This window comes from Onychomys torridus, chromosome 1 (assembly GCF_903995425.1).
Source record: "Onychomys torridus chromosome 1, mOncTor1.1, whole genome shotgun sequence".
NCBI lineage: Eukaryota > Metazoa > Chordata > Mammalia > Rodentia > Cricetidae > Onychomys > Onychomys torridus.
Genome location: NC_050443.1, coordinates 65,167,428 through 65,188,679, shown reverse-complemented (window position 1 = coordinate 65,188,679; position 21,252 = coordinate 65,167,428). Strand labels below are relative to the sequence as shown.

Genomic DNA, 21,252 nt, shown 5'->3' with positions numbered 1-21,252 from the left:
CTAATGCTTAACATGTAGCATAAATACCTAAACTTACATAGTCTGCTTATGCTTCCACGTGGGATAAAGCACTATGACACTTATTACCAAATCTCTTCCCACCCTCCTAGGTGTTCTCTCTCTCTCTATCTCTCTCTCTCTCTCTCTCTCTCTCTCTCTCTCTCTCTCTCTCTCTCTCTCCATTCAAATCCCATACATTCAAAATATTTATCTTAAAAAACAATGACATTTTTTTCTTCTACTGAAGATGGATTCTTCTCTCATACAATATATGCTGAATATAATTTAACCTTCCTCTACTCCTTCCAGTTTCTCCCTCCTCTTCCTCCCCTCCAGATGCACTCCCTGTCTGATTCTCAGTAGAAAATAATAGACTTCTTAGAGATAACAACCAATTATAACAAAAAAGTATGATAAAATGAAAGAAAACTATCATATTGAAGTTGGAATTGGAGGGCCAACAGAAAGAAAAGTATCCATGAGTAGGCACAAGAGTCAGAGACCCACTTATTCTCACAGTCATGGGTCTCACAAATAACCTAATACTTTAATCTATACCTGTTGCAGACCCATGTAAGCTCTGTGCTTGCTGCTTCAGTGCCTGTGAGCTCATATGTGCCTTGCTTATTTGATTCAGATGATCTTGTTCTCCTGGTGTCCTCTGTCTCCTCTGGCTCAATGTTTCCACCTCCTATTCTACAGGATTCCTTAAACTCAAATGTAAGGTATTTGATGGAGAACTTAAACTAGACTCTCCACATAATATGTAGATGTTGGTTTCTGAATCTGTTTCCATCTCCTGCTGGAGGAGGCTTCTCTGATGATGACTGGTTAAGGCACTGATCTGTGAATATAGCAGAAAATATACACCTTTAAGAATTATGTTATTGATTTTTGTTTTTAGACGAACTGGTATTGGTCTCTTAGCTATCAAGTCTCTGATTCATGGTTATCCTGTGTTGGGTATGAATTTCTTCTCATGGAGTAGACTATAGGTCAACTGAGACATTGGTTGTACACCCCCATAATTTCTGTGCCACCATGACCCTAGCATATTTTGTTGGCAGGGCGTATTTTAGGTCAAAGATTTTGTGGCTGGGTTGGTGCCCACATTTACCTTTTTGTAGTCTGAAAACTGTCTTCTGCATCAGAGTAGAATGTAGTGATGAGGGCTCCATGTAGGTAGCAGATTGACTTCTTCATTTTCTGTGCCTTGTAATGCATGTTCTCCTCCACGAAGAGGCCCCACTGTCAGTTTGGAGAGAGTAACATTTTCTCTTAGCAACAGGCTTCATTGGAGATTTCCATGGGATCCTCTTAGCCAACAATTCAATTGAATGTAATGTAGTTCTACAGTTGGAAGTCTAGCTTCCCTACAAGAGATACTCACTTGGGACTCTTCATCCTACATTACTGGAAGTCCTCATTAGGATCACCTTCATAGATTCCATGAATTTTCCATTGCTCTGAGTCCCCCAAACCACTCCTCAAAGCCCCTCTATTTCGAGGTGTCTATTCATTAACTCTCTCCCTCCACCCTATCTCTTCCTACCTGATTCTCCCATTCTTGTCCCCACCCAGCCCCAGTCTATAAATAAAATCTATTCTACTTCCCACTCCCAGGGAGATCCCTGTGTCCTCTTTTGCCACCTCATTACCTAACTTCTCTGGGTCTATAGATTATAGCTTGGCTATCATTTATTTAAATGTTAATATTCCCTGATAAGTGAATACATGCCATATTTATCTTTCTGAGGCTCTGTTATCTAACTCAGAATGTTTTTTATGTAGTTCCATCCATTTGCCTGCAAATTTCATAACACTATTTCTTTTAAAACCTAAGTAATATTCCATTACTTAAGTATACATCATTTATTTATCCATTATTTTGCTGAGGGACATATAGATTGTTTCTAGTGTGATTATCATGAACAAATCCTCAATGAATGAAGTTGAAGTGTCCTTGTGGTAGTGTGGCTTGTCCTTCAGATTTTGCCCCAAAACTGGTATAGCTCAGTCTGAAGATACTTATTGTCATTTTTCTGAGTTACTGACATTTGGATTTCTGTGCTGGATATACAATTAGCACTCCCCCCGGCAATGGAACAGTGATCCCCTTATTCCACATCATCACCAGCAAGATATATCATCTGTGTTATTAAACTTAGCCAATCTGACAGGTGTAGGATGGAATTTCAAAGTAGTTTTGTTTGGTATTTCCCTGATGGTTAAGGATGTTGAACATTTCTTCAAATGTTTCTCAGCAATTTGACATTCTTCCTTGAAAATTCCCTGTGTAGGTCTGTTCCCATTTTTTAATTGGAATATTTGTTTTCTTATTACTTGATTATTTGAGTCTCTTGAATTCCTTCTATATTTTAGATATTAGTCCTCTATCAAATGTGGAGTTAGTAAAGGTCTTTTTTCATTCTGTAGACTGCTTTTCTGTCCAGTTGATGATGTCCTTTGCCTTACATAACCTTTTCAGTTTCGTGAGGTCCCATTTATTAATTGGCAGACTTAGTGCCTGCAATATTGATGTTCTGTTCAGAAAGTCATTTCATATGCCAACACACTCAAGGCTACTCTCCATTTTCCCTTCTATGAGGTTCATTTTATCTGTTTTTTGGTTTAGGTCTTTGATCCACTTGAACTAGAATTTTTTGCAGATTGATAAATATGGGTGTATTTGCATTCTGCTACATAAAGACATCTAGTTTGACCAACATCATTTATTGAAGATGCTGTCTTTTTTCCAGTGTGTGTTTCTGGCTTCTGTGTTAAAAACCAGATGTCTATACGTATCTGAACTTATATCTGGTCTTCAATTAAATTCCATTGATCAATATGTCTGTTCTAATGCCAATACCATGTGGTTTTAATAACGTATTTTCGTAGTATAACTTGAATCCAGGGATGGTGATACTTACTGCAGCTCTTTTACTGTTCAGGATTGTTTTTGCTCTTTTGAGGTTATTATTTGTCTATATGAAGTTGTGAATTGTCCTTTCAAGGTCTGTAAAGAATTATATTGCAATTTTTATTAGAAATGCATTGAATCTATAGATTGCTCTTGGTGGATTACCATTTTTATTTCATTATTATTATTATTATTATTATTATTATTATTATTATGTGTTTTAATTTTATACATCAGCCATGGGTTCCCCTGTCCTCCCCCATCCTGCACCCAGCCCCTTTCCTACATTCCCATGTCCTCCAGGACCAAGACACCCCTGGGGACTCATTTAAAACAGGTGGATTCAGTACAGGCAGGTCCCCTCCTTCCAGGGAGCGAAGTGTCCCTGTTTAAGCCCAACTTAAGTTTTGTGCATGGTGACAGATATGGATCTATTTGCAGCCTTCTACACATTGACATCCAGTTATGCCAGCACCATTTGTTGAAGATGCTTTCTTTTTTCCATTGTACATTTTTGAATTCTTTGTCAAAATTTGTATGTTCAGAAGTGTGTGGGTTAATGTCAGGGTCTTCAATTCAATTTCATTGGTCCACATGGCAGTTTTTATGCTAGTACCAAGCTTTTTATATTATGGTAGCTCTATAGTTGAGCTTGAGGTTGGGGATTGTGATGCCTCGAGAGGATGTTTTATTGTACAGGATTCTTTTGGCTCTCCTGGGTTTTTTGTTTTTCTGTATGAAGTTGAGTATTATTCTTTCCAGATCTGTGAAGAATTGTGTTGGTAATTTGATGGGGATTGTGTTGAATCTGTAGATTGCTTTTGGTAAGATCGCCATTTTTACTATGTTAATCCTGCCTATCCATGAGCATGGTAGATCTTTCCATTTTCTGACATCTTCTTCAATTTCTTTTTTCAGGGACTTAAAGTTCTTGTCATATAGGTCCTTCACATGCTTAGTTAGAGTAACCCCAAGGTATTTTATATCATTTGTGGCTATTGTAAATGGTGATGTATCTCTGAATTCCTTCTTAGCCTGTTAGTCTATTGTATATAGGAGGGCTACTGATTTTTTTTAGTTGATCTTGTATCCTGCTATGTTGCTGAAGGTTTTTATTAGCTGTATCAGTTCCTTGGTTGAATTTTTGGAGTCACTCATGTATACTATGATGCCATCTGCAAATAGGGAAAGCTTGACTTCTTCCTTTCCAATTTGTATCCCCTTAATCTCTTTGTGTTGTCTTATAGATCTGGCTAAAACTTCAAGTACTATATTGAATAAGTATGGGGAGAGGGGACAGCCTTGCCTGTTCCTGATTTTAGTGGTATTGCTTTGAGTTTCTCTCCATTTAATTTGATGTTGGCTGTTGGCTTGCTGTAGATTGCCTTTATTATGTTTAGGTATGTTCCCTGTATTCCTGATTGCTCCAAGACCTTTATCATGAAGGGGTGTTGGATTTTGTCAAATGCCTTTTCTGCATCTAGTGAGATGATCATGTGGATTTTTCTTTGAGTTTGTTTTTATCGCGTATTATATTGACGGACTTTCATATGATGAACCACCCTTGCATCCCTGGGATGAAGCCTACTTGATCATGGTGGATAATTGTTTTGATGTGTTCTTGGAGTCTGTTCGCCAGAATTTTATTGAGTATTTTTGCATCATTGTTCATGAGGGAGATCGGCCTGTAGTTCTCTTTCTTTGTTGCATCTTTGTTTGGTTTAGGAATCAGGTTAATTGTAACCTCATAGAAGGAATTTGGTAATATTCCTTCTGCTTCTATTGTGCAGAACAATTTAAAGAGTATTGGTATTAAGTCTTCTATGAAGATCTGGTAGAATTATGCAGTGAAACCATCTGGTCCAGGGCTTTTTTGGGTTGGGAGATTTTTAATGACTGGTTCTATTTCCTTAGGGGTTATTGGACTATTTAAATGGTTTATCTGGTCTTGATTTAACTTAGGTATGTGGTACCTATCCAGAAAATTATATCCATTTCTTTTAGATTTTTTCCAGTTTTATGGAGTAGAGGTTTTTGAAGTATGACCTGATGATTCTCTGGATTTCCTCATTGTCTGCTCTTATGTCCCACTTTTCATTTCTGATTTTGTTAATTTGGATGCTCTCTGTCTGTCTTTTGGTTAGTTTGGATAAGGGCTTGTCTACCTTCTTGATCTTCTCAAAGAACCAACTCTTTCTTTCATTAATCCTTTGTATTGTTCTCTTTATTTCTATTTTATTGATTTCAGCTCTCAATTTGATAATTTCTTGGTGTCTGTTCCTCCTGGGAGACTTTACTTCTTCCTGTTCAAGGGCTTTCAAGTGTGTTGTCAAGTCACTAACATGAGATTTCTCCAGCTTTTTTATGTGGGCATTCAGTGATATTAACTTCCCTCTTAGCACTGCTTTCATAGTATCCCATAAGTTTGGGTAGGTGGTGTATTCATTTTCATTGATCTCTAGGAAGTCTTTAATTTCTTTCTTTATTTCTTCCTTAACCCATTGGTGATTCAGTTGAGCATTATTCAGCTTCCATGAGATTGTAGGATTTCTGTTGTTGAAATCTAACTTTAAACCATGGTTGTCTGATAGAACACAGGAGGTTATTCCAATTGTTTTGTATCTGTTGAGACTTGCTTTGTGGCCAAGTATGTGCTCGATTTTAGAGAAGGTTCCATGGAGTGCTGAGAAGAATGTATATTCTTTGGGAGGGGCGTGGAATGGTCTGTAGATATTGATTAAGTCCATTTAAGTCATAACATCAGTGAAGACCATTATGTCTCTGTTAAGTTTCAATTTGGCCAATCTGTCCAGAGGTGAAAGTGGGTTGTTGAAGTCTCCCACTATTAATGAGTGGGGTTTTATATGTGATTTAAGCTTTAGTAATGTTTCTTTTCCATATGTGGATGTCCTTGTGTTTGGGGCATAAATGTTCAGAATTGAGACTTCATCTTGGTGGATCTTTCCTGCAATGACTATGTAATGTCCTTCATCATCTCTTTTGATTGATTTTAGTTTGAAGTCTATTTTGCTGGATGATAGGATGGCTATACCATCTTGCTTCTTAAGACCATTTGATTGGAAAGTCTTTTCCCAGCCTTTTATTCTTAGGAGGTGTCTGTCTTTGAATTTGAGGTGTGTTTCTTGTATGCAGCAGAAAGATGGGTCATGTTTTCATATCCATTCTGTTAGTCTGTGTCTTTTTATAGGTTTTTAAGTCCATTGATATTAAGGGATATTAATGACCAGTGATTGTTCATTCCTGGTGTTATTTTTACTTTTTGGTGGTAGTGTGTGTGTACCTCTCTTCTTTGGGGTTTACTGCTGTGGTGTTATCTATTTCCTGTGTTTTCATGGGTGTATCTGCCATCCTAAGGTTGAAATTTTGCTCCTAGTACTTTCTGTAGGGCTGGGTTTCTAGATAAGTATTGTTTAAATCTGGTTTTGTCTTGGAAGGTGTTGTTCACTCCATCTATGATGATTGAAAGTTTTGCTGAGTATATTAATCTAGGCTGGCATCCATGGTCTGTTAGTGTCTGCATTATATCTGTCCAGGTCCTTCTGGCTTTCAAAGTCTCCATTGAGGAATTGGGTGTTATTCTGATGGGTTTGCCTTTATAAGTCATTTGGCCTTTTTCCATTGCTGCCCTTAATATTCTTTTTTTATTCTATACATTTAGTTGTTTACTTATTATGTGGCGAGGGGACTTGTTTGGGGGGGGGGTCTAGTCTGTTTGTTGTTCTATAGTCTTCTTCTATCTTCATAGGATTTCCTTCTTTAAGTTGGGAAAGTTTTCTTCTATGATCTTGTTGAAAATATTTTCTGTGCCTTTGAGTTGGTATTCTTCTCCTTCCTCTATCCCTATTATTTGTAGGTTTGGTGTTTTCATGGTGTCCCAAATTTCTTGGACATTTTGGGTCATGACTTTGTTGGGTTTAGTGTTTTCTTTGACTGATGAATCTATTTCCTCTATCATATCTTCAACACCAGAGATCCTCTCTTCCATCTCTTGCATTCTGTTGGTTATACTTGCATCTGAAATTCCTGTTTGTTTACTCAGATTTCCTATTTCCAGCATTCCTTCTGCTAGTGTCTTCTTCATTTTTTTCTATTTCCCTCTTCAGGTCTTGGACTGTCTCCCTTGCTTTTTCATGATTTTCTTTCAAGGACTTATTGTTTCTTCTCCTTTAATTGTCCTTTCCTCTAGTTTTTTATAGTGTTCTTCCCATTTCTTGCTTGTCTGTTCCTCTACTTTATTTTTGATTTCTTCTATATAAGGCTCTAGCCTCTTCATGATGTTACTTATAAGGCTGTTTACTTCTTCTTCTTTCATTCCGTGATGTTCAGGTCTAGCTGTTGGAGAAGGGCTAGGTTCTAGTGATGCTGTATTGCTCTTTATTTTGTTGTATGTATTTCTGCCTTGACATCTGCCCATCTCCTCTTGGGTTCGTTCTTGGTCTTATCAGTGTACAGACTGGTCCAGAGAGAGTTGACACATTTAGGGAGCCTCTCTCTTGTCCAGATGGAAGCTCTGGGCCAGATGGGAGTGTTGGTCCAGATGAGAGTGTTGGTCCAGATGAGGGTGCTGGCCGGATAGGAGCTGGGGGGCTGGACTCTGAGTCTCAGGAAGTCCCTGGGGTCTCCTTATTTTGTCCAGGTGGTAGCTCCTCTTGTCCAGATGGGAGTTCCTCTCATCTCTGGTCCAGATGGGAGTTCCAGGGCTGGATGGAAGATGGGGGATGGTCTCTGATTCTGAGGAATTGGCTGGGGTCTCCGGCAGATGGGTGTGGGGGCAGGGTGTGGAGACTGCAGGGTCTGCCTGCAGTCTTGGAAAAGGGGAGCCTTCCCCCAGGGCCTACCGATTGGCCAGAAACTGGGGCCAAGTTGGGTAGGTCCTCCTGGGATGGCCTGTGTCCAGTGATGGGACCCAGGGGCAGTTGCCTCTCTGGCTATAACCCAAGCACTTATATCTGGTCCAGATGGGAGTTCCAGGGCAGACAGGAGCTGGGGTTTGGTCTCTGAGTCTCAGAAATTTGCTGGGGTCTTGGGTAAATAGTTGTGGGGGCAGGGTGTGGAGACTGCAGTGTCTGCCTGCAGTCTTTGAAAACGGGAGCCTTTCAGCAGGGCCTGCTGATTGGCTGGAAACTGGGGCCAAGTTGGGTAGGTCCTCCAGGGATGGCCTGTGTTCAGCTGTGGGACCCAAGGGCAGTTGCCTCTCTGACTATAACCCCAGGTACTCACCTCTGTTCCAGATGGGAGCTGGGGGTTGGTCTCTGAGTCTTAGGAAGTGGCTGGGGTCCGGATTACCATTTTTACTATTCCTACTAATACATGAACATGGGAGATCTTTCCATCTCTTTATTTCTTCTTCAATTTCTTTCTCCAAGGACTGAAGCTTTTGTCATATAAATATTTCCCTTGCTTGCTTAGAGCTTACTCAAGATTTAAATTATTTGAGGGTATTGTGAAAGGTGGTATTTCCCTGACTTTGTTTGTTTGTCAATTTACATAGATGGGCTGTTGATATTTTTAATAAATATTGTATCTAGGCACTTTGCTGAAAAAGTTTATCAGCTGTAGGAGTTCCCTGGTGGATTTTGGGGGGAAGATTAGAGTTAACCTTTGACAGTGTGATACAATTCTATGCAGAAAACATGTGGCCATGAGTTTTTTGTTTGCTTGTTTTGTTTTGTAGTTTGGTTGTTGGAGTTTTTCCTTTGGTTTGTTGGTTTTTGGTTTTTGGTTTTTAGTTTGTTTGTTTGGCTTGGGTTTTTCTTTCTTTCTTTCTTTCTTTCTTTTTTTTTTTTGCCTAGAAGAATTTTAATGACTGTGTTGATTTTACTAGGGGTTATAGGTTTTTTAATTGTTAAAATGGTCGTGATTTAACTTTAGTAAGCTGTATCTATTCAGAGGACTAGCCATTTCTTTTAGGTTTTCCATTTTGGTGGAGTACAGGTTATTAAAGTATGTCCTGTGGAGTACAGATTTTCCAGTGATGTACTTATGATTTTCTGAATTTCACTCTGTGGATATGGCTTTATTTCTTTTTTATTGGTTAATTTAATTATTCGTTCCCTGTCTATCTTGTTGACCTTCTCAAAGACCAGCTCTTTGTTTCATTGACTCTCTGCATTGTTCTCTAAGTTTCTATTTTATAGATTTCAGCTATCAGTTTGATTATCTCTTGCCATCTACTACTCAGGTGTGATTATATCGCTATGTTATAGAGCCTTCGGGTGTGCTGATAAGTGGATAGTATGAGATTTCTCCAATTTCTTTATGAAGGCACTTACTTCTAGGAACTCTTCCTCTTTGCTGCACTTTCATAGTGTAGCATAGGTTTTGCTGTGTATTCAATTTAATTGAATTCTAGGAAAACTCTAACTTCTTTCCTATCTTGAATCATTTTTCATTCAGTAGACAGTTGTTCAGGCTTCATGAGTTTCTAGGCTTTCTGTTTTTCTGTTGTTGTTGTTGTTGTTGATATTCATATTTGATACCTGGTGGTATGATAGAAAACATGGAGTTATTTCAGTTTTCTTCTATCTGTTAAGACTTGTTTTGTGTATGAATATGTATACAACTTTGGAGAAAGTTCCATGAGGTGCAGAGTATAGAAGAATTTTTTTGTGTTTGTGTGAACTGGTCTCAAAATAACAATTAGGTCCATTTCATTTATAATGTCTCTTAGCTCCAGTATTTCACTGTTTAATTTTTGTCTGGGAACTATTCATTGGAGAGAGTGGAGTGCTGAAGTCTCCCACTATCCATCTGAGAGGACCAATGTATATTTTAAGCTGTAGTGGTATTCTTTTACACACCTTAAGCCCTGGTGTTTGTGGCATAGATCTTAAGAATTGAAATGTCAAATTTGTTTTTTTTTTTCCTTTTTTGAGTATGTAGTATATCTCCCTACCTCTTTATATTAGTTTTTGTTTGAAGCTTATTTCATTAGATATTAAATAGGCTATACCTCCTTGAGTATTACGTACTTTTCCTTGCATTATCTTCCAACTCTTCAATCTGAGGTTAGGTCTATCCTCAATGTTAGGGGTTATTTCTTGAAAACATCAGACATGTTTATCCTGATTAGACAGCCAATCTGTTAGTCTGTGTCTTTTTATTGGGGGGATTGATACCACTGATTTTGAGATATCAAGTACCAATGATTGTTGATTCATGTTATTTTGCTGTGGGAAAAGAGACCAGTGCTTGGGAGAGAGTGGGTGAGAGAGAGATTCTTTTAATTTTTCTGGTGTGAAATTCTTTTCTATGATTTGATTTGTATTGTTAACCTCTTTAGTTAGGATTTTCTCCTTCAAGCATCTTCTGTACAACTGGATTTGTAGATAGATATTGTTTAAATTTGACTCCTTTATGGAATATATTATTTTCTCCATTGATGATGTGTGTAATTTTGGGGATGGTATAGTAGTCTGGGTGGGATATGTGGTCTCTGTCTCTCAGAGACTCCATTGATAAGTTGGTTATAATGCCAAAAGGCCTATCTTTATGTGTTAATTTGTATTTTCCTTGCTAGTTTTAATATCCTTTCTTTGTTCCATATGTTTAGAGTTTTTATTGTTATGTGGCAAAGCACTTTTCTATGGTTCAATCTATTTGGTGTTCTCAATGCTTCTCATACCTTTATGGTCATGTCTTTCTTTACATTAGGAAAATTTTCTTCTATGAATGTGTAGAAAATATTGTCTGGGCCCTAAGGCTGGGTTTCTTCTCCTTCCTCTTTCTGTATTATTCTTAGGCTTGATCTTCATATTGTTCCTAATATCCTGTGTCTTTAATGTCATGATTTTTTTTAGATTTAACAATTTCTTTCACATATGTACCCATGTACATATGTATCATGTCTCCTATGATATCTTCAATGCCTTATATTTTCTTACCCACCTCTTGTATTCTGCTAGTGAAGCTGTTCTCTATACTTCACATCTAGTGCCTAAAATTTTACTTTGATAATTCCCTCAGTTTGGAGTATTTTTATTGATTCTATTTCCATTTTTAGGTCTTAAACAGTTTTATATATTTCCTTACACTGTCAGCTTATGCTTTTCCGTGTTTCTTTAAGGAATTCATTGGTTTCCTATTTAAGGACCTCCATTAAATTCAAGGTATTTTTAAGGTATGTTTCTTGTACTTTCAGCTATGTTTAGATATTCAGGCCTGTTGAGGTAAGATAGCTGGGCTCTAATGAAGACACATTGTCCTGGCTGTTGTTGACTGATTTTTTTATTCTGACATCCTGGCATCTGGGTTTTGGGTTCTTAAAATTCTTGGTGCTGCTGTTTCAATTTGTCTTTGTTGACTGATTTTTTTTCCTTGGTTTCTGCTTCCTCTCTAGATGTTCAAAGTATGATGTCTGTGTGTTGTCTGTGTGTTCCCTGGCCTGTTCAGCTAAATGGTGTTTGAGGCAGGGTGATTGGGATGAGTTGAGGAAAGGAGTTTGGAGGAGAAGTTTTTTGTGATCCATTGAGGAAGGATCAGACAAGAATGGAGAACACAGCAGGTTTCCAACTATAGTGCTGGGAATGAGACTAAGAAGACTGTATCTCAAGAGTATTAGGAAGAGGCTATGAGTCTGTTTTCAACCTACTTGTTGACTTGGGAGGGGTGGCACTTGAAATATCAGGAGACTCCTACTAGAGTTGAAGGCTGGGATTCAGTAATGAACTGAGGGAGGGAGTTTAGGAAGGTATAGCTTGTTGGACACACAGGAGATATAAGCAGAGGTAAGGGAAAGCTGCAGATGGCATTCTGCTGCAGCACTAGTGAGGAGAATGAAGGATTATATCAAGGGGAACACAGAGACAGAAGAAGGCCTGCCATAAGTCTACCTAGCTTTCTGGCAGGTGTGGAATCTGTTTAAGCAGGACATGTCTGCTAGAGTTGGGTACTGTGATATGTGGATGAATGAAGAAAGGGAGGTTAAGAAGCAGTGGTTTATGACATCTATGGGAGAGGTGGGTAGTAAGAGGGAAGGCTGCAACTGGTGTTCTGATGCAGCACCAGGGAGAAAACTATGGAACTGGGTCTGGAAGAAAAGAGAAGCATGAGAAGGTACTGAAATTATGCTTTATAATATGATACATGTGTGTAAAGGGAGATTTTTCAGTGGATACATACTGTGACTCACTGCTGTTTTTGTATATATGCTGAGCTTTTTATTTCAAAAATATATCTCATTTTTCACAGACTCCACCCTCGATATGCAGTAGGCCTTGCAGTCCAGGATTCAAAAAATCCCCTCAGCAGGAAAATGCTGTCTGCTGTTTTGATTGTAAACCCTGTCCAGAAAATGAAATTTCAAATATGACAAGTAAGAATATAATTTACCAAAATAATCAACAGATTGTTTACTTTCTACCATATTTATGTAGTTCTCAAAGATCTCATTAGGGGAAAGGAAAAGATAAATTATAAAATTAAAAGAGTTAAGAACACTGCTATTTGAAATAATATACTGCCTTGTTCATGAACTACACTATGGTCTAATCATTCCAGAACAAGTGAACTTAGTATTTTCTCATAAACATTTCTTTAGGGCACTAAAAATTTCCTCTTCATCTAATCTATATTTTAGAATTCAGCATATTGTAATAAATTGTATCTACTTATCAATTTTATTAAAGATAAAATGCTATGTACCTGTCTTAGTTATGGTTTCTAATGCTATAAAGAGACACAATAACCATGGCAACTCTCATAAAGGAAAACATTTAATTGGGGTAGCTTGCAGTTCAGAAGTTTAGTCCAATATCACCATGGTGGGACATAGTGAATGCAGGCAGACATGTTGCTAGAGAAAGAACTATAATTTTACAATTTGATCCAAAGGCAACAGAAAATGAACTGGGTATCATATTGGGCCTGATAAAAGAGACGTCAAAGCTCACTCACACACTGACATACTTCTTCCAACAAGGACACATCTAGTCCAGCAAGCAACACCTCCTAATAATGCTACTCCCTATGAGATTATGGGGGCCAATTACATTCAAACTATCACATTCCATTTTCTTGCCCCCATAAGCTTCTAACAAAAATGTAATGCAAAATGCATTTAGTCCAACTTCAAAAATCCCCACAATCTATCACAGTCTCAACTATGTTTAAAAGTATAAAGTACAAAGTCTCTTCTGAGATTCATGTGATCTCTTAACTATAATCTCCTATAAAAATCAAAATAAAAAATAAATCACATACTTCCAAAATACAATAGCACAGGATGTACATTACCATTCTAAAATATAGGGAAGGGAGCATAGTGAGATACTTGACCAACACAAAACTAAAAACCAGCTGGGGAAGTTCCAAATCCTGTATCTCTATATCTGATGTCAAAACACTCTTCAGAACCCCAACTCTTTCAGCTTTGTTGTGAGCTACACACTTCCTTCTCTTGGGCTGGTTGCAGTATCTGTTAGTAGCTCTGCTCAAAAGGTTCTGGCATCTCTGACATCTTGGGGTTTGCAAAGCAATCCAGGCTTCACCTTCATAAGTTCACACAATGTCCCCTCTGGGCCTCCATTTAGTGACACCCCTGACACATGCCTGGCCTCAGCAGCCATCCTTAATCATTAAGGAAGTTTCCACAATACCTTTATTCTATTCTTAAAAACAGAACCACATGGCAAATTTTTCTCAGTTCTGCTACTTTCTGGGGCTGGATCATAGTCCCCTTGTTCATATACATCTTCATTAACTTTTTGTTTGAGCTTGCCTATCCTGAAACTGAATCTGTAGACAAGGCTGACCTCAAACTCAGAGATGTATCAACATTTGACTATGGAGTGCTGGCATTAAAGGTATGCACCACCACACCAGTCACTATGCTTCTATTTAATCCCTTTTCTGATATCTTGTCATGAGGCCCCCATCTTCCATTTCTTAATCAGTTTAACTTCTTTTTGTTTTTTTAAAAGATTTATTTATTTATGATGTATACAATGTTATGCCTGCATGTACATCTACAGGCCAGAAGAAGGCACCGGATCTCATTACAGATGGTTGGAGCCACTATGTAGTTGCTGGAAATTGAACTCAGGACCTCTTGAAGAGCAGCCAGTGCTCTTAACCTCTGAGCCATCTCTCCAGCCCTTCAGTTGAGCTTCTTAACACAGGACTTTGCTCCATTCCAATTCTTAGAGTTCCTTTTTTCCTCAAAGTGTACATTGTGTATTTTACCTTACTCAGCTTCTCCTTTTCATTATAAATCTTCAGGAGAGTTAAAACTAATTACCACACATGCAGTTTTGTGCAAGTTTTTGTGCTATTTTCTCAAAATTCGGCTCTTATGAGATTTCCTCTGCCAATAGAAATAATTGAAACACTTTATTTTAGCCTCAGGCAGACTCTTCAGACAAAGGCAAAAAGCAGCTGCATTCTTCACCAAAATATCACAAGAATGATGTCTAGGTCCTGTATTAATTTCTTCTTTGAGCCAGGCTGTGACATTCATCAAATGACATTCATCACCACTGTCTTCCATGATTTCTATTAAGCAGCATTTAAAGCAGTCTACTTCTTTTCTAATCTACAGTCCCAAATCGATATTCCTTCAAACAAAAGTATTGTCAGGCCTATCACATCAATACCTCAGTCCCTGAGACTAACTTCTGTCTGACATAGGGTTTCTATTGCTATGAAGTGACACTGTGACCAAGGAAAATCCTATGAAGGGAAAAAAATTAATTGGAATGGCTAGAGTTCAGTGGTTTAGACCATTATCATCATGGTGGGACATGGGGGCATGCAGGTAGACATGGTGCTGTATAAGGACATGGTACCAGAGAAGCAGCTGAGAATTCTACATCTTAATCTAAAGGCAACAGGAAGTGAACTGGATGTCACACTGAACCTGACCAAAGGAGACCTCAATGCCCATCCTATATTGGCACACTTCCTCCAACAAGGCCATGCTGCTCTAACAACAAAGCCACACTTCCCAAAAGTGCCACTCTTTATAAGATTAGAGATACTAATCAAATTCAAACCACCACAGCATCCACATTTTCCAAGTGCCCCCAATTTCTCTGACAAGAAGTGGACACTCAGTAGTGTTGTATCATGTTTTAGAAACATGTGTTTTTGTATTATGTCCTATGGTAGATCAAAACAATCATTGGTAGGTTTCATTTACAGTAGTGTTCTAGGTCACAGATGATTTTGGAGGCCAATATATTAAACTATGGATTAAATCTTTTATTCTAATGATCATAACAAATATTAATGGAGAGGTTTTTAATTCAATATGTGGTGGTATCTATGTTGAGTTTCTTAGAAATACTGAAAGTGATGTTATTGTTAGTGTATGGGGTAACTGAAGGATGGAATGAATTGTGGCTGGAGTAATGAAAAACAACTAAATAATTAACATAAAGTTTTATTTAAGAATGAGACCATAATGTATATGGTTTCATATGATTTGAACAAAAGAATTGTGAAAATGTAGTATATATTTTTAAATTACACTAAATATTAAACATATTTGAATTCAGAACCTGGTAAAATTAAAAAAGATAAACCACTTGAATAGAATAAGGCAATGAAAAGAAATTAATAAAAGTATATCAGTTCAATTCAAATTCAATTCAAAGTTTGCTTATTGACTTTTGTGTTAGTCGAATACAAGAATAATAAAGAGAATTAGATTAAATTTCACTTAATCCTATGTGTATTTTTTAACTTTCTTTCTTTATATATATATATTCATTTTATAATGACTTAATTTCACATATCAATCACAGATTCCCCCATCCTCCCCCCCAGCTGCCCCCCCCATTTACCTCCCATTCCCACCTCCTCCAGGGCAAGGAGTCCTGTGGGGAGTCAGCCCAGCTGGTAGACTCAGCCAAAGCAAGTCTAGTACCCTCCTCCCTACACAGAGGCTAAGCAAAGTATCCCAGCATAGGCCACAGGCTCCAAAAACCCAGTCTACTCACAAAGCACAGGTCCCAGCTCCACTCCCTGGAGACTTCCCGAACAGTTCAAAATAATCAACTGTCTCACTTAACCAGAGGGCCTGGTCCATTTCCATGGGGGCTCCTTAGCCATTGTTTCACAGTTCATATGTTTCCACTAGTTTGGCTATTTGTCCCTTTGCTTTTTCCAATCATGGTCTCAATATCTCTCGCTCATACAATCCCTCCTCTATCTTGCTAATTGGAGTCCCAGAGCTCCACCTGGGTCTTGGTCATGGATCTCTACATCCACTTCCATCAGACACTGGATGAGATTTCTATCATGACAGCCAGGGTGTTTGGCCATCCAATCACCAGAGCAGGTCAGCACAGGCACACTCTTGACCATTGCCAGTACTCTATAGTAGAGGTATCTTTGTGGATTTCTGGGCACCTCACTAGCACTCTGCTTCTTTCTGTCCCCCTGAGGTATTCATTCATTATGGTATCTCCCTCCCCATTCTCCCACTCTGTTCCTGATCCAGCTGGTACCACCCACTCCCCTAAGCTCTCTTTACCCTGACCCTTGCCCTCCATTACCTCCCAAACCCCAGTTTGCTCATGTAGGTCACATCCATTTCTCTGTCATTGGGCAATCCCTATTTAGGGTCCTCTTGGTAGCCTCCCTGGAGTTGTGAATTGTGGTGGTTATCTTTTGCTTTACATCTAATATTCACTTATGAGTGAATACATACAATGTTTGGCTTTCTGAGCCTGGGTTATCTATTTCAGGGTGATTTTTTAAGTTCTATCCATTTGCCTGCAAACCTCATGATGTCATTGTTTTTCTCTGCTAATTAGTACTCTATTGTGTATATATACCACATTTTCTTTATCCATTCTTCAGTTGAAGGGCATCTAGATTGCTTCCAGGTTCTGTCTATTATGAATATGGCTGCTATGAACATAGATGAGCATATGTTCTTGTGGTATGATAGAGCATTCCTTGGATATATGCCCAAGAGTGGTATAGCTGGGTCTTGAGGGAGGTTGATTTCAGTTTTGTAAGAAAATGCCATATAGATTTCCAAAGTGGCTGTACAAGTTTGCATTCCCACCAACAGTGGAGGAATGTTCCCCTTGCTCCACATCCTCTCCAGCATAAGCTGTCTTCAGTGTTTTTGATCTTAGCCATTCGGACAGGTGTAAGGAGGTATCTCAGAGTCATTTTGATTTGTATTTCCCTGATGATTAAGGATTTTAAGCAATTCCTTAAATGTATTTCAGACATTTGAGCTTCCTCTGTTGAGAATTCTCTGTTCAGCTCTATAGCCCATTTTTTAATTGGACTGTTGAGTATTTTAATGTCTAATTTCTTGAGTTCTTTATATATTCTGGATATCAGTCCTCTATTAGATGTGGGGTTGCTGAAGATCTTTTCCCATTCTGTAGGCTGTGGTTTTGTCTTATTAACCGTGTCCTTTGCCCTACAAAAGTTTCTCAGTTTCAAGAGGTCCCATTTATTAATTGTGTCTGTGCTACTGGTTTTATCAAGGCAGAAGTACATACAACAACATAAAGATCAATACAGCATCACCAGAACCTAGCCCTCCTCCAGCAGCAAGACCTCATCATTGGAATGTAGTAGAAGCAGAAGAAAGTGACTTTAAGAATAGAATCATGAAGATGCTAGAGGTCTTTCAAGAAAAAATGAAAAATGAAATGGATGAAAATATTTTTGAGCTAAGGATAGAACCCAGGGCCTTGCGCTTGCTAGGCAAGTGCTCTACCACTGAGCTAAATCCCCAACCCAGAAAATATTTTTAAAAAGTGGAAGAAATCAATAAAAAATTTGAGAAAAAGACAGATATTGGAAGAAATACAGGAAAAGACAAATTAGAAGAAAGCAATAAATCCTGTAAAGAAAACCATGAAAAAGTAATAAACAGGTGATGGAAACAGTTCAAGACCTGAAAAGGGAAACAGAAACAATGAAGAAGACACAAACTTAGGGAATTCAGGAAATATAAAATCTGAGTAAACAAACAGGAAACACTGATGCAACCTTAAACAACAGAATTCAAAAGATTGAAGAGAGTATCTCTGGTGTAGAGGGTACAATAGAAGAAATGGATTCGTCAGTCAAAGAAAATACTAAAGCCAAAAAGTCATAACACAAACTGCCCAAGAACTCTGAGATGCCATGAAAAGACAAAACCGGAGAATAATAGGGATATAGGAAGGAGCAGAATACCAACTCAAAGGCAGAGAAAATATATTCAACAAGATCATAGAAGAAAATATTCCCAACTTAAAGGAGGAAAAACCTATGAAGATACAAGAAGCATATAGAACACCAAACAGACTAGACCCCCCCAAAAAGTGCCCTTGCCACAGAATAATTAAACAACTAAACCTACAGAATAAAGAAAGAATACTAAGAACAGCAAAGGAAAAAGGCCAAGTGACATATAAAGGCAAATCCATCAGAATAATACCTTATGTGTATTTTTAAAGCTTTAAAATACATTTTATAATACATAATAATTTTGGAAATAGAAAAAGTTGAAGTATTTGAATACATAGATTTACTAGTTAAGATAACATTGTTCAGAACAAGCAAAGAGAATATAAAAACTGAAAAAGAATGTACATCTTTCAATAAAGAGACTCAGCACTGGGAAGACACCATCATTTCTCAGTATGACCTGTTGGCTGAGTGCAACTGAAAGAAAACTGAATGTACTACAGTGTAAATTACAAACATATGGCTGGAAGGATATCCTCAGCCCCATCCAATACTGTCTTTCAAAATTATGTCCTTTATGTATGGAACATTATCTTGACCATGACATTTGTCAATAAAAACTAAACTGTCATGAGACTTTGGCAGTTGAATCTTACAGAAATTAGTAAAACTGGCAAATAATATACCCTACCGAAACTCATACATTGAAACATAAGTCAAAGGTGATGATTTTGACATGCAGAGAATTTAGGTGGTAATTTATTTGTGTGCCTCTGCCTTCTTTGATATTATCAATGCTTTTGTTTGCTTCTTTTATTTGAGATTATAATGCAATTATATAATATTCCTTTTTCTATCCTTCCTCCAAAAACTCCCACACATGCCTCCTCCCCTTCCTTAAAACTCATGGTCTATCTTCTTATTAATTGATGCCACATAAAAATATTTAATGTATATGCATGTATTTCTATATACAACCAGTTCAGTAAGTGTGATTTAACACTTATGTTTTCAGGACTGACCATTTTGTTATTCAAAGATAATCAGTTAGTGTGCACTTCTCTGGAGAAGATATACTATTCCACTTTCAATATTCCTTAACTGTCTGTAGTTCTCTACATAGAGCTGTTGTCTGATGGTCTTTCTCCAACTATCTTTGCCATGACTGTTGTTTTTGTCCTTGTTCAGCTCATGTTTAAGCAGGCATATTGGTGAGACATTGTGGATGTCGCTTGTGATGTTTCTAGGAAACACAAACTCATATCAAGCTCTGCAAAGTCTTTCTTGTAAGCTTTTCAACCAGCATTCCTGTAATTTTCTATGAGCCATAGTGACAGAATACTGTTGTAGATGAATCCATTGGACTGGACTCCATAACTCTAAATTTTCATTGGTTGTGTTTTTCCATAATGGTTTCTGTCTGTTCCAAGATAAGTTTCCATAATGAGGAGTAAGGACTATACTTATTTATGTGTATAGGGACAAATATTTAGGATGACTTAAGAATTTTACTGCTTACACTGTTTGTTGTAGGTTCTTTTCAAAGACATAAAGTAGGTTGAGTTTGCATGTCCAAGGAGCCAGATGAGGACATTAATGTGGAATCAAATTTATGGCTGATAGACCATAAGATGCATGGAAGCAGCTCATTCTAAGTTCTTGTTTTGCATACTAGACAAAATCATGAATAAAAGTACGCTTCCATAAATTATCCAATCCAAGTTATTTGTACCATAAATATAAATATTATGTGACTTTATATTATTGTTTTTGAAAATACTAGGAAAATCATAAGTATGTAAGATTAATATGAACAAGGGCTTTCATAAAAAATAAGTTTTGGAAATTGGGATGAAACCTTATGAATCAACAATATTTAGATTTCCATAGACCATAAGAGGTAAGGCTAATTTAGCTATAGCTTTCCAAAGCGTTAATATTTTGCATATCTTATACATAAAAAATGGAGAAAAACTAAAACTGATAATAATGCCTTTCCTATACTAGACATGGATGAATGTGTGAAGTGTCCATATGATCAGTATGCCAACACAGATCGAACACACTGCCTCAATAAAATTGTGACATTTCTGGCTTATGAAGATCCTTTGGGAATATCTCTGATCTGCTTTGCTCTGTGCTTCTCTGCTCTCACAGCTGTTGTATTCTGTGTCTTCTTGAAGCACAAAGACACTCCCATTGTCAAGGCCAATAACAGAGCTCTCAGCTATGTCCTACTCATCTCCCTCATCTTTTGCTTTCTCTGTCCCTTGCTCTACATTGGCCATCCACATACAATCACCTGTATAATGCAGCAGACTACATTTGCAATTGTATTCACTGTAGCCACCTCTGCTGTCTTGGCAAAGACTATTACTGTAGTACTGGCATTCAAAGTCACTGTTCCAGATAAAAGAATGAGGTCACTGCTGGTTTCAAGGGCACCTAACTTCATCATCCCCATGTGCACCATGATTCAAATACTTCTCTGTGGGATCTGGATAGGAAATTCTCCTCCATTTGTTGATGCTGATGTACACATGGAACATGGCCACATCGTCATTGTTTGCAACAAAGGTTCAGTGATTTCCTTCTACTGTGTCCTGGGATACTTGGGCTCTCTTGCCCTGGCAAGTTTCACTATAGCTTTCCTGGCCAGGAATCTGCCTGACACATTCAATGAAACGAAGTTCCTTACGTTCAGCATGCTGGTGTTCTGCAGTGTTTGGGTCACTTTTCTAGCTGTCTACCAAAGCACCAAAGGCAAGGCTCTGGTGGCCGTGGAGGTCTTCTCCATCTTAGCCTCCAGTGCAGGGCTATTTCTTTGCATCTTTGGCCCAAAATGCTACATTATTTTGTTAAGACCAAAGATAAATTCTTTTCACAAGTTCAGAGTCACAAATGCTAATGCTGAATGTATTCATTAAATTTATCTCTGTTATTTACAACTGCAAGCAAATATAAAAGATTAAAAGCTGCTTTCTACTCATCAAATATTGTGTCGAAATATAAAGTTTCTGTCTGCAAAATGAAGAAAATAAGATGCATAATAAAGTTTTAACAAATTACCTGGACCTCAGTTCTATGGATGAAACCTCATGATCAGCCACTTTCTGTTGTTATATTTGAAGGACTATGGGCCTTTCATTAAGTTCTGTGATAAAATG

The 21,252-nt window shown here is 37.8% G+C and overlaps 1 pseudogene; it reads left to right on the top strand.

Moving 5' to 3' along the window:
• The window catches only part of LOC118572438, a 43,343-nt pseudogene extending 22,331 nt beyond the window's left edge, over positions 1–21,012 (top strand).
• The last annotated feature ends 240 nt before the right edge of the window (positions 21,013–21,252 follow it).